This window comes from Carettochelys insculpta, chromosome 21 (genome assembly GCF_033958435.1).
Source record: "Carettochelys insculpta isolate YL-2023 chromosome 21, ASM3395843v1, whole genome shotgun sequence".
Taxonomy (NCBI): Eukaryota; Metazoa; Chordata; order Testudines; family Carettochelyidae; genus Carettochelys; species Carettochelys insculpta.
In genome coordinates this window covers 20,851,400-20,866,916 of record NC_134157.1, presented here as the reverse complement: position 1 = coordinate 20,866,916, position 15,517 = coordinate 20,851,400, and the positions used below count along the sequence as shown (strand labels likewise).

The 15,517-nt window shown below is 46.5% G+C and overlaps 1 protein-coding gene across 1 annotated transcript in view; it reads right to left on the bottom strand.

The window, feature by feature from the left end:
* DAB2IP (DAB2 interacting protein) overlaps positions 1-15,517 on the bottom strand; it is a 421,910-nt gene that overhangs the window by 372,899 nt on the left and 33,494 nt on the right. The gene's annotated exons all lie outside the window — the stretch shown is intronic.

The window sequence follows — 15,517 nt, the reverse complement described above, 5'->3', positions numbered from 1 at the left end:
ATAGCTGTAATTGTCAATGTCACACTATAGAATATACATAAGCCTGGCGATTAACAAAAGACCAGCTAATGCTGCCAACTACCACCTAAACGGTAAAGCTCTGCCTCTTAATTTATTAATGAAGCTGCTGTAAGTCAGATTATTAGTGACTTTAAAAAGTGTCACCAGCACTCGGACCATACATAGCGGTCAAAAGGTCAAGTGTCAGCACTGCTCCTGGGAAAGGTTGCTGACCCCTGCAAAAGCTGATACAGTGATGACTCTGCAGGGGAAGGAACTAAACGACTGACAGAATTAGACAACTGCCAGAACAGACTAATGCCAGATTTACCAAGGGCGTCTGCACACACTAGGTACAAGTGTGCACTGTTTCCTCTGAGAGCTGGTGATATGCAATAGAGAATATTTCCCAAAGAAGCCAGCAACAGCATTCGAGCATGGATGTCAACAGCCAAGTAAGTAACTCTGGTGCAGAGGGTCAGCAGAAAGCCAGTGTGCCACTAATGCCCCTCATATGCCCTAATGAGAGGGATATTGTAGTTCATACACCACATACTGGCCCTCAGGGAGGGGTAAATTTCACCCCAGTCTCTGTTGCCAAAGCCCTCCGCAGAGCGCACAAAGGAAGCTGTTTGAAAATTCATTCCACTGCACAAGCCTGGAAAATTGATACACCATAAGCACAGAGCACTCCAAGCTGTATTTCCTGCATCAAAATTCACACTTACCAAATATTAACTTTAATGTGGTTGAGTATCCCAGAGGGCGTTCGATGTCCAGGGGTGTTTAAAAGTCCACCTTCGTAAAAACCACTAGGAAGAACTTAGACTATGATGGGGCATGCTGTTTTTAGCAGTGTGGAATTACAGCAGAAAGAAATATTAAGCACAATAGCCAAACGTCCTGAGATGCTTTAGATATTAGCAGCAGCAGCATGATTTCAGAGAAAAATAATATGCTTCTCCGCAGCATACAAGGGCTAAAAGTCAACCAGATTACACGTGCCTTTTCTTACCCCTCCCTGCCTTATAGTAGCTGATAAATGTGCAAATGGACTCCTCAAGGCAACTGACTCCTGAATGAACACATTGTTTACAAGAACAAACTACTGCTGCTGAGTAATAAAATCCCTAGAAGTGCAGTTTATAATGGAAACATTGGCATGATATTAACTGCTTTAGCATCGTGGCCTCTCAGTCTGTTCAGCTACTTGGTGGTTATTTTTAAACTGCTGGAGGAAAGAGCCAAAGAAGGATCCTACATGCTGAGCAATGGAACAGAGGATCCTTTCCCAATGCTCCGGGACTCGAGTGGAGGAAAGTTCAAAAAACCTTTCCACAGAGAGGGATATGGGAAAGACGCCAGAGATATTTTGCCCATCTCAGGTATGATCCCAGGCTCAGTCCTGCTCACATTAAAGTCAGGAGGGGATTTACGGATGGTCGAGACCAAACAGCTAAAGCAAACTATCTTTGTAGCTTGCTGCTTGCTCTTCGTGAAGACAGTGGATTAGAGGAAATGGGCTTTAGGCACAGAGAGGAGCGGAGAGGGACAGGACAGGGAGGAGGAAAGGCAGAGCCATTGGCTGTAAGAGAATGGGCATTAACAACATAATTCACCGGTCGTGGCTTTTCTTTGAGGCCAGCTGACCTAGTGGTCAGGTCACAGCTGGACTGTCTTTCCAAAACTCGGAAGTAGCTCTTCCATTGAGTATAGGGGCCTGGTTGCCAAACTACCCAGTTTTTCACCCCCACAGTCCTCTGTGATCAGTCAGGAGGCCAGGGCGATCCAGGCCTTCCCCATTCACCAGATCCCAGCCCAGAGGTTAGGACTGGCTCAGTGCCTTCCAGCTCACTCCCTTGGGCTGTCTCCTACCTGCCTGCTTTCCCCCTCAGTTTGTGGTGTGGCCCTAGCTTTCTACAGGAACAGGAGCAGCCAACAGAGAGTTTTGTGTGGGAGATCTCCAGGTGAAGGAGGAGCAATTATGGGACCCTTGAGGTACGTGGCTGTCCGTAGTGTGTGTGCTGGGGGTTACTTGCTGATTGCCTTAAACAGACTGTGTGCTGAGTTTGTGTTTGTTTGTTCAGAAACCCATGTGCTGAGGCCAGCAGTTGGAAGCCCTGAGCTTCTTAACAAGAATTTGAAATCTAGAACCGTCTGTTCATTGGTCAAGCCTTAACTGGGGGGTCGGGGCTATCAGGAAGGCTGGGGCTATATAAAGCCTGCTAGTAAGTGACCAGGAGAAGCTCACAGGGAATTTGAAGGGGGCTAGATACACTTGGCATTCTTTAAAACCTCTTTTAAACTACACTAAAACCAAAACTAACTCATTTAAAAAACAACCCCATAAAAATCTAATGATCTGTAAAAAGAATGCAGGCAGAAGCCCAGTAGCAGAGGGGGGGCTATCCTGTCTATTGCACCCAATGTAGCATGTATGATTACCTGCCCTATGGGCGGGTGGCTGGGCTTTTTTCTGGCCGAACACACCAGAATGGAGTTCCGGCAACTTTTTTCCATTACAACAACAGAAAAATTTTCACCGGAAGCTCTGCAGCAGTGCAGGGACTGGGCAGGAGCCCCTGCTGGTCCCACAATAGCATGGGGATGGGACAGGAGCCCCTGCTGATCCCGCAGCAGCATGGGGACTGGGGCATTAAAACTGAACACCCTAACCCTATGAGGAGTCATCAGACTTGAGTTCCAGCACCCTCTTCTCTAGGAAAAAAGCACTGATGGGTAGTATGTGTGTGCACTCGGTGCAAGGAGCTCTTGACCCTCAGAGACCATGAAAGGGCTTGGAGGCCAGGGTGGCTGAATTGGAGAAGTTAAGGGAGGGAGACAGGCACAGAGATGAGGCTTTCCAGGACACAGTAGAATTGTCCAACCTCCATTCAGACAGCCTCTGTGTTGAGGCAAGTGATTCAGGGAAGGAGCAGATGAAAGCCATCCAGTTGTTGGGGGCCTTCTTCCAGATGATGTTGTGGTATCCTCTCGCACTGAGGATACCTCTCTAGGGGTGGGAACTCCAGTCATCAGGAAAAGGCAAGTGATAGTAATGGGGGATTCGATCATTTGAAACATAGCTGGATTTGTGATGACCAGGAGAACCATATGGTGACTTGCCTACCTGATGTGAAGGTTGCAGACCTTTTGAGACTTTTATATAGATGCATGTGTAGTGCTCGGGAGGAGTCGGTGGTCGTGGTACACGTTGGTACCAATGACATAGGGAAAAGTAGGAGAGAAGGGTTCTGGAGGCCAAATTTAGGCTGCTAGGAAAGAGATTGAAATCCAGGATCTGTTTGGTAGCTTTCTCCGAAATGCTTCCACTTCCACATGCAGGGCCAGGTAGGCAGGCAGAACTTCAGAGTCTCAATGAGTAGATGAGATGATGGTGTAGAGAGAAGGGTTCAGATTCATTAGGAACCGCAGAAACTTTTGGGGAAGGGGGAGCCTATGCAGAAAGGATGGGCTCTACCTAACCAAAATGGAACCACACTGTTGGCACTTTACCATTAAAAAGGTATGGATGAGACCTTTGGCATATAAAAAGTCTTCAAATCACAAGCTACAGACATTCATAAACAGATGCCTGAGGTACATCAAATGGCACAACTTGGTCACAAATCAGGAACTTTGGAACAGAGCAGCCAAGAACCACTTGACTTTCAAACTGAGAGAAGAAAGTGGGGATGGCTAGGTCACTCTCTCAGAAAGCCATCATCCAGCACAGTCCATCAAGCTCTCAATGGAACCTGCAAGGCAAACGCAAAAGAGGAAGACCTCTGACAATGTGGAGAAGATCAACTGAGATAGAAGGATGACAATGGGGGTACACCTGGGGTCATCTAGAAGTTTTGTCATAGAATCATAGAACAATAGAGCTGGAAGAGACCTAAAAAAGCCATCAAGTCCAGCCCCCTGCTGTAGGCAGGACCAAACCCACCAGATCAGCCCAGCCCAGCCAGGGCTTTGTCGACGCAAGACTTAAACACCTCCAGAGATGAAGACTCCACTACTTCCCTGGTTAGACCACTCCAATGCTTCACCACCCTCCTAGTGAAAAAGTTTTCTCTAATGTTCAGCCTGGACCTTCCCAACTGCAACTTGAGACCATTGTTCTGTGTTCTGCCGTCTGTGACCACTGTGAACAGCCTCTCTCCAGCCTCTTTTCAACCTCCCTTCAGTAAGTTGAAGGCTGTTATCAAATCCCCCCTCAGTCTTCTCTTCTGCAGACTAAACAGTCCCAATTCCCTCAACCTTTCTTCATAGGTCACATGCTCCAGCCCCCTAATTATTTTGGTTGCCCTCCACTGGACCCTCTGCAGTGTATCCACATCCTTCCTATAACTGGGGGCCCAGAACTGGGCACAGTACTCCAGATGCGGCCTCACCAAAGCCAAATAAAGAGGAATAATAATTTCTCTGGATCTACTGGTAATGCTCCTCTTGATGCAACCTAATATGCCATTAGCCTTCTTGGCTACAATGGCACACTGTTGACTCATGTCCAGCTTCTCGTCCACTACAACTCCCCGGTCCTTTTCTGCAGAACTACTACTGAGCCAGTCAGACCCCAGCCTGTAACAATGCTTGGGATTCTTCCAGCCCAAGTGCAGGACTCTGCACTTGTCGTTATTGAACCTCATCAGATTTCTTGCAGCCCAGTCTTCCAATCTGTCTAAGTCACTCTGAACCCTATCCCTACCCTCCAGCCTATCTACCTCTCCCCCTAGCTTAGTGTCATCCACAAACTTGCTGAGGGTGCAATCCAACCCCTCATCCAGGTCATTGATAAATACATTGAACAGAACAGGACCCAGAACTGAACCTTGGGTCACTCTACTAGCAACCGACTGCCATCCCAACAATCAAGCCGTTGATCACTACCTGCTGGGCCTAACCTTCTAGCCAGCTTTCTATCCGTCTTACCGTCCATTTATCCAATCCATATTCCTTTAATTTGCTGACAAGAATATTGTGGGAGACCATATCAAAAGCTTTGCTAAAGTCAAGATAAATCACATCCATTGATTTTCCCCTGTCCACAGAGCCAGTTATCTCATTGTAGAAACTAATCAGGTTGGTCAGGCATGACTTGCCCTTCATGAATCCATGCTGACTATTCCTGATCACTTTCCCCTTCTCCAACTGCCTCAAAATGAATTCCTTGAGGAGCCCCTCCATGATTTTTCCAGGGACTGATGTGAGACTGACTGGCCTATAGTTCCCTGGATCTTCCTTCTTCCCTTTTTTAAAGATGGGCACTACATTTGCCTTTTTCCAGTCACCCAGGATCTCTCCTGATCTCCATGACTTTTCAAAGATAATGGCCAAGGGTTCGTCAACGACATATGCCAACTCCCTCAGAACCCTCGGATGAATTAGATCTGGGCCCATGGATTTATGTACGTTTAGCCTTTTTTGATAGCTCCTAAACTGTTCTTTCCCCACCAAAGGCTGGCCAACTTCATCCCACAGTGCATCACTTATCGCTTTAGTCCGGGACCTGTCCTTGTCCATGAAGACAGAGGCAAAGAAAGTATTAAGGACTTCAGCTTTCCTGAGACAGAGTGAAGTGAAAGGGACTTGTAGATGACTTATGATCCACTTGGAGTGTAAGGTGGTAAGTCACTGGCCAACAACTGAAAAGAAAATGTCATAGCATCTTTAAGTGCAGCATGAGAGGTCAGGAGCTCTGTTTCACACCTCTGGCAAGAGACAGATGTCCTGTAATATCAAGCATTGGTTTACTATTGATGCTGAACAAAAACTCTTCCCGCTCTGCGGAACTCAAGTACCAGTTCCCCCCTACCGTGGATGTTCCTTGCAGGTCTCCTGTCAAACACTGACCCAACCCAAGTCTGCTTACTTTATGAAATCTGAAGTAACTCCAGCACAAGATAAGGTATCAGAGGGTAGAAAAAGCCAACTTTCAGAGGCATGTGGATAGCACATTATGGATAAAATAACTGCTCCTGGCTGACGTACACTGATTTAAAAATAACTAAGAGAATGGCACAGCACCCCAGCCAGATTATTCAGTTTTATGTCCTTAGCAAACTCTCCTCTTGTCACTGTGTAAAATTGTAAATCAGGAAGGACTCTAATTGCTTTAAGTAAAACAGTTGGCAGTAGTAATCCTAAAAATAAAGATTTCCTACTCCACGAGTTTGAAAATATGGTGAGGAAAAAAGAAAACAAACAAACCAACCGCACCACTAGCCCCAAAGGGAAGTCTTAAAGCCATTTGCTTGATAAGGAATTTCAGGATAGATTCCCTTCACGGTGCAGTTCCTTGTGGTTTCTTCATGTTACTTCAGCTAGGAATAAACGAGAACAGATGCCCTGAATAATACCTTGTCTTGCTCAAGCAGTAGACATAAGATGCAATGTTGGTTTCATGCAGCATACTGGATGCTGAGCAGCTGATTACATGATAATCCAAGCACAATGTACATTGCACAAGTAAACATCATGGACTAAAGAGCCTTCCTGACAGTTTTAAAGAAAGCTCAATTAAAAGCTTACGGAAGCCATGCTGCAATAGCGAGATTTATGGTGTGCATCAACATCCCACTTGAAAAATTACAAGAAATTCAGTTGCTTTTCATAATTTGTGCCAAATGTACCCAGTCACCAAGCCAATGTTAGTGGTCAGAGGCAACTGTGTTTGGTTAAATAATCACTTCTATTTGCCTACCAGATAACATCATTGCTGGAGCATAAAGAAACATATCTCTTCATTTGGTTCTGCTGGGTTCTGGTTTAATATGCAGTACGACATTATACACTAGATATTTGGTGTGTAGGATCTAGTAGACTGTAATTGAAAAAAATGAAGCAAATCATCACAACTCCTAATCAAATATTTACAGGTTTCACCTCTACAATCTGTGCCTTTCTGGTCTGGCAACATCCATGGTCCAGCACAACTATGAAATACAGGGGACCAGAGTGCCCCGGCAGCCTAGTATGGGGGGCAACTGAGAGTTGGTGGCTGGGAGCCACTGCCTAGGGCCCACCTCAGCCAGTGACTGCAGCTGGAGCTGCAGTCGGAGCTGGTGACTGGCCGCCAGTGGCAGGGCCTGAGGAGTCATAGCCAGGGCACAATGGCCCACAGTGGGGAGTGGTAGGTTGTGCATGGGCCATGGCTGGGCTGGAGAGAGGCAGGTTATGGTGGGGGCCACAGACGAGGTGCTATGGCCAGTGAGCCAGTGGCCTGTGGCAGGGGACAAATGGCCCACAGCAGGGCCAGGACAGGAAGGCTGGGGAGCTGCAAGTGGTGGCCAGGGCTGGTGGCCAGGAAGTGGCTGGGAGCAGGACCAGAGATTTAAAAGACATAACCTGACACTGACATCCTATGCAGCTTCTCAAGAAGAGGCCAACGAAGGCAGAATTGTTCTTTATGCTTTTAGTACTACCTGAGAAAACAATCATTCAGCATAGTCAGTCAAGCTCTCAAATGGAACCCAAAAGGAAAATGCAAATGAGAAAGACCTTGGACAATGAGGAGAAGTTCTACTGAGACTCAAGGTCAACAACTGGCTTTCTCCTGGGCTCAGCTAGAAGTTTTGTCCTGAAACAGTAAGTGGAGGAGATGTGTGGATGACCTATGCTTTACCCGGGGTACAAGGGTTTAAGTCAGCCACCTACTGGGAGACATTTTTCCACTGGAAAAAGCAACATATGCTTCAGGTCTGCACAGCCACTGTTCTGTTACAAATGACATCATCATCTGACCTACTAGGGGATGGCCAATATTAGTAAACAAAGCCAGGTGAAGCAGGGAGGAAGCTCCACCAGCAATCTTTCCCAGAGCAGTGTAGCCAAACGAGTAAGACAAGTGAATGAAAGTCGCTTCCAAGCATGAGCTTAAGGTGTCTCATACTGCAGATTGGGGGGTCACATCTTAGCTCCTGCCCCCAAGAACTCAAAGCATCTGTCCACAACGTTGACATCCAAGAGGAGGCGGGAGCACTGCACATATGTGCTTCCTACACAGAGGAACACACGTACAGAAAATGAAAATCAATAATAAACTGAGAATGACTTTAGCTGACTTTTTCAACTCTCCTGACACTATGAGCTGGTTCTCATTTTATACCCCAATCCATTTCACCTGTGAAATACAGATTCACTCAAATCTTTGTAAAGAGACAGGGATAACGACATACAGTTTATCCACACCCACGAGGCTGTATCCCAAAATGAGCTATTCCTCCCCTCCTAGCTCTGTACAAACTCAGATTGCCATGGAAATCCGTCTTGTACATAAAAAATGCAGAAGACAGGCCTGTGAATCAGGTTCTAGGATATTTAATTCTTGCTGATTGCAAGACCATCTGTTGTTTTATCAGAACCTAGCACTATGCAGACGGGCATGATTTCTTTTGTGAGAGTGAAAATAGGTGGGGACCCTTAATATTCAGTATTTTCCTCATTAGAATGAAAGTGCGAATACATGTGTTATTTCATTTGCTCTGACAGCTAATATTAGAAGACTGTCAAAGACAGCTTAGCCCCAACCAGTTCTACACATGACCATATGCTATTTTCACAATGAAGCTATTTGTACAGCCCATAAACTTGTGAAGGAATCATCACAGCTAGCATGAGGTGCCACTGACTTCCAAACAAAGCATTGTGCCGGAAGGACGTGAAGGAGTGCTTCCATTGCAGCTTGCTGGAATGGGAGAGAAACACTGGGTGTCTGTATGTAAGTACATTTTGCTCCTGTGTGCTTAGATCTCCTTGATATTCAACTGACACAGTGGCGTTTCGCCTATGGTAATTATTTGGGCTATTGTGGGACCCCAAGCTGTGTGAATGCTAAACACAGGCTTGCAGTTATTGTGGAAATACAGACTGTGTTTAATCTGTGTTTTCACAAGGAGAGAGAGACTCTCAGTTGAAGCAACTCCAGATGGACAGGGACTCTTGGTAGAAGTCTGTGAAACTAGCAGGGGAAGGCAGGGCTCTGAGCCAGCAAGCTACATTCCCACCAGGTGTGAGCTGTCAGGCTGATTCAATGACCAAGATAAAACAGGCTCCGGGAGAAGGCTCTTCTCATTTTAAGTTTACTCCCGTGGATGCTGGAGACTGCTTGTGGCTGCACTGTGCTTTGGGTGAAGAGATGAAATCACTGAGCTGTGTCCAGTGCCAAATCAACCACAAGCTAATAGAAGTAGTGAGCCGTTGCCCAGCAGGAGCAGCAGTGGGCTACTGGCAGGAGCGGCCCATCAGTGCTGGTTGCAATGAGCAGCCATCAGGGGAGCAGTGGCATGAGTAAGATACCGCCTTACTTCCCGCTACTCAGGGTGGTAGGTAAACCCTGCAGAGGCAACCCTGAAATCTGGGTCTGCCCTGACCAAGGACAGCAACTTTGAGAGAGGTGCAGGGGAAGGGCATGTTTGGGTTGCTGGACTTAAGAACCAGAGAGGAAGAGGACACTGCCCTACCTGCTTGGGTTGGACTTTTACTCACAGATGTGTTTATGAACCCTGCCTGGGGTGTTTTCCCAAAATTAATGCTAAGCTACTTTCTTCTCTTAATAAAGGTTTTTTCTACATTCAGATTCTGTGCTTGTGAATGGGGCAGTATGGCCTCTCTGAGGCACCTAAGGATGCTACATGAATGTCCCAGGTTACTGGGTAGGGACTCAGGCCAGTTCTGTGATGGATGAAGGGGAACTCCTAGAAGCTGAACCTGGCCCTGACTGATGCTGGCTTTACCTGGCAGAAGGGTTACAATTTTGGAGTCTTGTCCAGGATCTTGTGTCAGTATCCTACACAAACACCACCTGCTCTGTAGCTTTCTCTAAGGCTGTGTCTACATTATGAGATAAAATCACAGTTAATACTATTATCTCAATTTACTGAGCTGTAATACCAATTACAAAATATCAGTATTATGGGGTGGGTATAAAAATCTCAAATCAAGGCTAGTGTGGAAGCACCCTGTCCTTAATTTGACTTTATTAGCCTCCAGAAGCTTCCCACAGGTATCCCACAAAGCTATGTGGCGACTCTACAAGTATGGCCGCTTCATTGAGCACTGCTTTCAGGTGTGCAGGAAGAAGGTCAAAGCAAGCCCACAAAGTTTTGATTGAATTTGAATTAGAATTGGAATTCCGCACCCAGCCCTGCAAATATAAAGGGCGCCCATTATGAAAAAATTCCTTTTGCCCATTGCACCACACAGGTAGCAATTTTCGGTAGCATATGGAAAAGACTGAGGCGGAGGACACCAAGCTGACGAAGGACACTGCTCAGTGGTGTCATAGTACAGCTGAGTGGTGTCAGAGTCAAGCAGAGTTTAACTAGGGAATGCGTGACCTCCAGCAGCAGCAAGCGGCAAACCAGAGTGAGGCCGCAGTAAAGCTCGTTAACGGCAGTTACAGAGCAAACAGAGGTCCTGCACTTTCTCTTGCAGCTCCAGAGGCACTCCCAACCCAGCAGTGCAACAGCCGATACTGCAGGCCGGAGTCCCCTGAGGAGAGGTCGCTCACCCCCCATCATCACAGTCCCCACATGTGGTGAGGGAGGGCAAGGATTGCCTGCTGCTCCAGCCCCAAGGCCCACTACAAATGGTTATTCAAGTACCCTGGAGAATGCTTCTTTTCTCTGCAACTTAAACCTCTCCTTCCCCCAAAATAATATCATTCCTTTGAGCTCGGTGTGATTTTGTTGCATGTGGGGGAGGAGGACCACAAATCAAACCAGGTGGGTTGGGGGACAGCTGAAGGCACAGCTGCCCACTGATACTCCCTGGTCCACAACAGATGCACAGCTGAGAGAACCGGGCATGTTGGTGGAGGCTGAAGGCACAGCTGCCCAAAAATAGTCTCTGGTCCACAGTGGACATGTGGCTGAAGGAACCAGGCAGCTGGGGGAGGGCTGAAGACACAGCTGCCCACCACATACATTCTACTTACTGCAATTTAACCCCTCCCCTACATTTGGAAAGGGCCCTAGTAGCAATGAAATGGACACACTTGTCAGTTTCACAGCTCCAGCTGTCAGCCAATAGGCAACACAGGTAAGGCAGTGTCTGTACAGATCCTGTGTTGCCCAAAGGTCTTAAGCAAAGCCTTACACCTCTCATCAAAGTGGGGATTTTAGACTAGCTTAGCAGGTGAGTTACGGGGGCAGGAGGAATAAAGTAGTGAGTACGTTTGCAGATTAGGTGGACATAAGCAGATAAATTGCAGGGAGAGGAAAAAAGAATGTTTTCAAGGGGATCATTCTGTCCATCCACTTGGAAATTAAACCCTAAGCCTGTGTGTACACTACGAGATCATTCTGATTTCTAATAAATTTGAATATTTAACCTTGATATTATGAATTTGAATTAAGTGTCTACAAAGGTTCTTGAAATTCAACCCACCTTTTTTCCGTGTCAAGTCTCTGCATCCCCATTGCCCCATGGAAGTTGGATAGCATGAGCAGTACATTGTGGGTATCTATCCCACAGTGACTTAGCCCCAGTTGCTTGTGGGTGTTTCATATTTAAATCCCAGAATTCCAAACATTGTCCCAGACTTCACAACATCAGAAACCAAGTGAAAAAAGCACTGGAGATCGTGCTATTTCCTGCTGCGACCTTCCAGTGCAAGCATGGATCCACAAATGTTCCAATTCACAGCAAAGATCGCGCAACAGCCACTGTGGTTGCTGAAACAATTTGTCCTTCAACTCCAAAGCTCAGTGACAGTTGGCTATAATAATGGTGTTGCTGCTGAGGATGGTTTGGAAGAGCAGATCTCGCAAATGCAGTCCAAGAACTCTCAGCTGCTGGCTGCCATGAATGCATTGATCACAGTGGAGGGTCAGTTTTGGATTCATGAGACCAGGATTTGTGAGACAGAATTTGTAGGTACAGAACTTCTGCATGCGCAAATCCACCTTTATGGAACTTTGATGTGCTGGCGCCCGCCCTGAAGCACAGCAACACAAACATGAGGCCAGCTTTAATGGCTCACAAGCGAGTGGCAATTGCCCTGTGGAAGTTTGCAGTGCCCAACAGTTACCAGTCAGTGGCAAATCGGTTTGGGGTGGGCAGATCTACAGTGGGGTCCGTGGTGATGGAGGTGACCTATCTGATCTGTCAGCATCTCCTCAGGAAGACTGTGACCCTGGGAGATGTACAGGCCACTGTGGATGGCTTTGCTACCCAGGGCTTTCCTAACTGCGGTGGAGTAATAGATGGCACACACATCCCCAACCTGGCCTCGGAGTATATAAATCGAAAGGGGTACTTCTCCTGGGTGATACAGGGGTTGGTAGATCACAAAGGTCATTTTACGAACATCAGTGATGGCTGGTCAGGGAGGGTTCACAACGCTTGCATACTCCAAAATTCAGGACTGTACAGAAAGCTCCTGGATGGGACTTTTTCTTCCAGCTGGAAAATCAAGATTAATGACGTGGAGATGCCCATTATTATACTGAGTGACCCTGCTTATCCTCTGCTCCCCTGCCTAATGAAGCCCTACACAGGAGCCTTGAACTCCAGCAAGGAAAATATTAATCACAGTCTGAGCAGGCACAGAAGGGTGGTGGAATGTGCCTTTGGCCATTTAAAAGTGAGGTTCAGATGTTTATTGGCATGTTTGGGCATTCTGAATGTAACGTCCCCACCATTGTTACAGTGTGTGCTATTTTGCACAACATACGTGAATCCAGGTAGGAGACTTTCCCATCAATCTGGAATTCCAAGGCTGAGGCCATAGGCAGGGCTAACTTGCAGCCGCCTACTCAACCAGCCACCAGTAGCCATGCTCAGGCAGCAGCAATAAGGGACACTTTAAAATATAGCTTCATGACTGATCTGTAACGCACGTTACTCATGTAGTTCTCTGACATAATGCCAACAAATCATACTGTGCTCTCATGAATGAATGTTCTTGGTTTCTTTGTCAATGGCTAGTTTAATTTTGGTCTTATTTAGTTTTGGATCTGCCTGCTTATGGACCTATCTTGAAGTAGTTGGTTGTGAACATGGGTTCATACTCAAATTTGACACCGTAATGCTTTATGTGAATAAAGACAGCAATTATCTCATGCATTACAAGGACCGTTTCCCTTCCTTGATGTTCATAATTATCTCAGGCAGAAGCTTTGTCATGACATGAAACAAGAGTTAACAGCTGGGAGTAGAGGAAGGATTACAGCAAGATAGTTATGTGGTTGCTCAGTTTAGGAACATGCTCCTCACGGCAGTTTTGAGGAGGCTTTTTTATTTTATTTTTTTTAAATAAGAAGGAAGATGTAGGAGAAATGCATAATACACATTTTGGAGATTCCAGGTATTCGTAGTTACTTCTGATAGTCTACCAACCTCCCCTTCTGCATCATTAAGTGAAGTGGATCTTTCAGGTCTTCCACTAATGGGAACAATTCTACAAAACAAGTCCATCTCCTTTCTTTGCCCAGTCGCATTTGCTGCTTGTACAGATTGAACCTCTAATATGGCACTCTCAGGATCTGACTGGTGCTGGACAAAAGTATTTGCTGGACTACAGGAGGTCAATATTGTCTGGCAGTGTGTGGAAGTATGAGAGTTACATTATAAAAATCACACTATGATACAATGTTGCTTCTGAGCTCAAGAAGGGGAAGTTATGTTGATGCTGTGTGTAGGAATGTGGGGTGGGTTTGGATGGAGCCAGGTGTGCCTGGGAAAGCAGGAGCCAGAGCAGTAGGTGTTAGATGGTCACTAATTAAGGTAGCCAAAGAGTCATTAACAGAAGATTGCTGAAGGTGATATGGAAATGAACGTATGTGACTGGTCTCAGGGGCTACATGAGATGAGTGAGAGTCTGGCTTTTTCTTTGTTTATGGAATCATTTTCTTGTGCTGTATAAATTAAGAGACCCAAGCCCCAGGTGTGGGGGGGACTCACATTTCTGGATGTATTAGCAGAGCAGCTTTGCTAATAAACAGAGTGGTCTGACAAATTGTGAATCTCGAGTTTAACTTTGACAAGTTGGAGGTTCCACCGAGATGGCAAACGTCTTTGCTGAGGCTACATGATCCCTGACTGCCTTGCAGGATGACCGTGGCAGCCGGCTCCTGGACATTTAGTCCAAGCGGTCCTCCATAAGACGGAAAGGTGCACAGCCACAGCGTGGTCTACGCCATCGAACCTGTTGGTTCCCACTCTGTTCTGGTAGGGATCTAACTTCTGGAATCTGGGCCTGATCAGGTAATTATTCTTTCTGGGTTTTGACCAGTCTGAAGACTGTCCTGTCTCTGTGTCTATCCGTCCTCCCTGTGGTGTGTTTGAGTCTGGGCACCATCTCCGTCCGGGGACCGTCTGACCAAGGGGTTCCCATCCCCGTGGTCCAGATAAGTGAAATCTGCACAATCGCAGCTGCACCACACCTTGAGTATAATCCCTGGTGTGAAAGCAAGGGCGACTGAGGCAATAGCCGGTGGGCTCCTTTCTGTGTGTTGCACTGGGTACCTCTCTGACAAGTCCAAATTTCCTTCTTGTGTGAGTAGCGTGTGAAGTCCTCCTGTATGGGTAATCAGACATTTAAGGTAGAACAGTTCCCTAAGGGGATGCCGGCTCATTTTATGTATTTTAGAAAGGGTCCAGACTCTTGTAGGCTTCTGGAGAAATGGTCTAAACTGACCCTGGAGGACCCCAAATTGCAGTGGCCACCGTTAGGTTCTTGGGACAAGGACCGAGTGAACGCCTTAAAAGACAAACTTGTCCTCCCAAAAACTAAATTGGCTAAAGAAGAGGTGGACTGCTTCATGCAGTGGTGGGAAGAGGCAAATCATAGATGGACTGAATCAAAGCTCACTTCTCTTGGAAATTCTAATGATAAATTAAAAGCCCAATTGGATGCAGTCTCTCCCACCACCAGTCCGAGCGCTCCCCTTTGCCCAGTCCTGTGTAATGATCTGGATCAAACCCGACCCTCACCGTACTCCTGCCCTAGTAAAGGAAAGGAGAAAGAAAAGACCTCGGTAACTACTGATGATGAGAGATGTGATGAGAATGAAGAAGGTACCCTCATTGGCCTCGCAGCCCTGCAAAATGTTATGAAAAGACAACCCAAATCAGACCGCAAAAATTATCCTGATCTGATGGGAGGTTGAAAAAGGACTCTGATAAAAATGTTGTGGCACCTTTACGGATCCTTAAGATGGAAGGAAGTTAGCCCGTATGGAATTATAAACCCTGGACCCGTACGGAACTTTTGTCTATAGTTAAAGGTTTTCCTAAGCCACAGAAAAATCCTATCAAATTTGCTGAGGAGTTTCTGTTAATGTGTGAAACCTATGGACCCTCCGAGACAGACCTCCTCCAACTGTGTAAACTGTTAGCCTCTACCAGTCAGTATGAAAAATAGTTGACTGCCGCAGACTGGCCAGCTGAGGCACACCATTCAACCATGAAAAGTACTGGCCCAGATACTGCATATAGAGACTGGTGTAGGGCTCTTTAGAGCCGCCTGCATGAAGCCATTCCTAAAGTGTGATCCCCTAAAACAAACTGG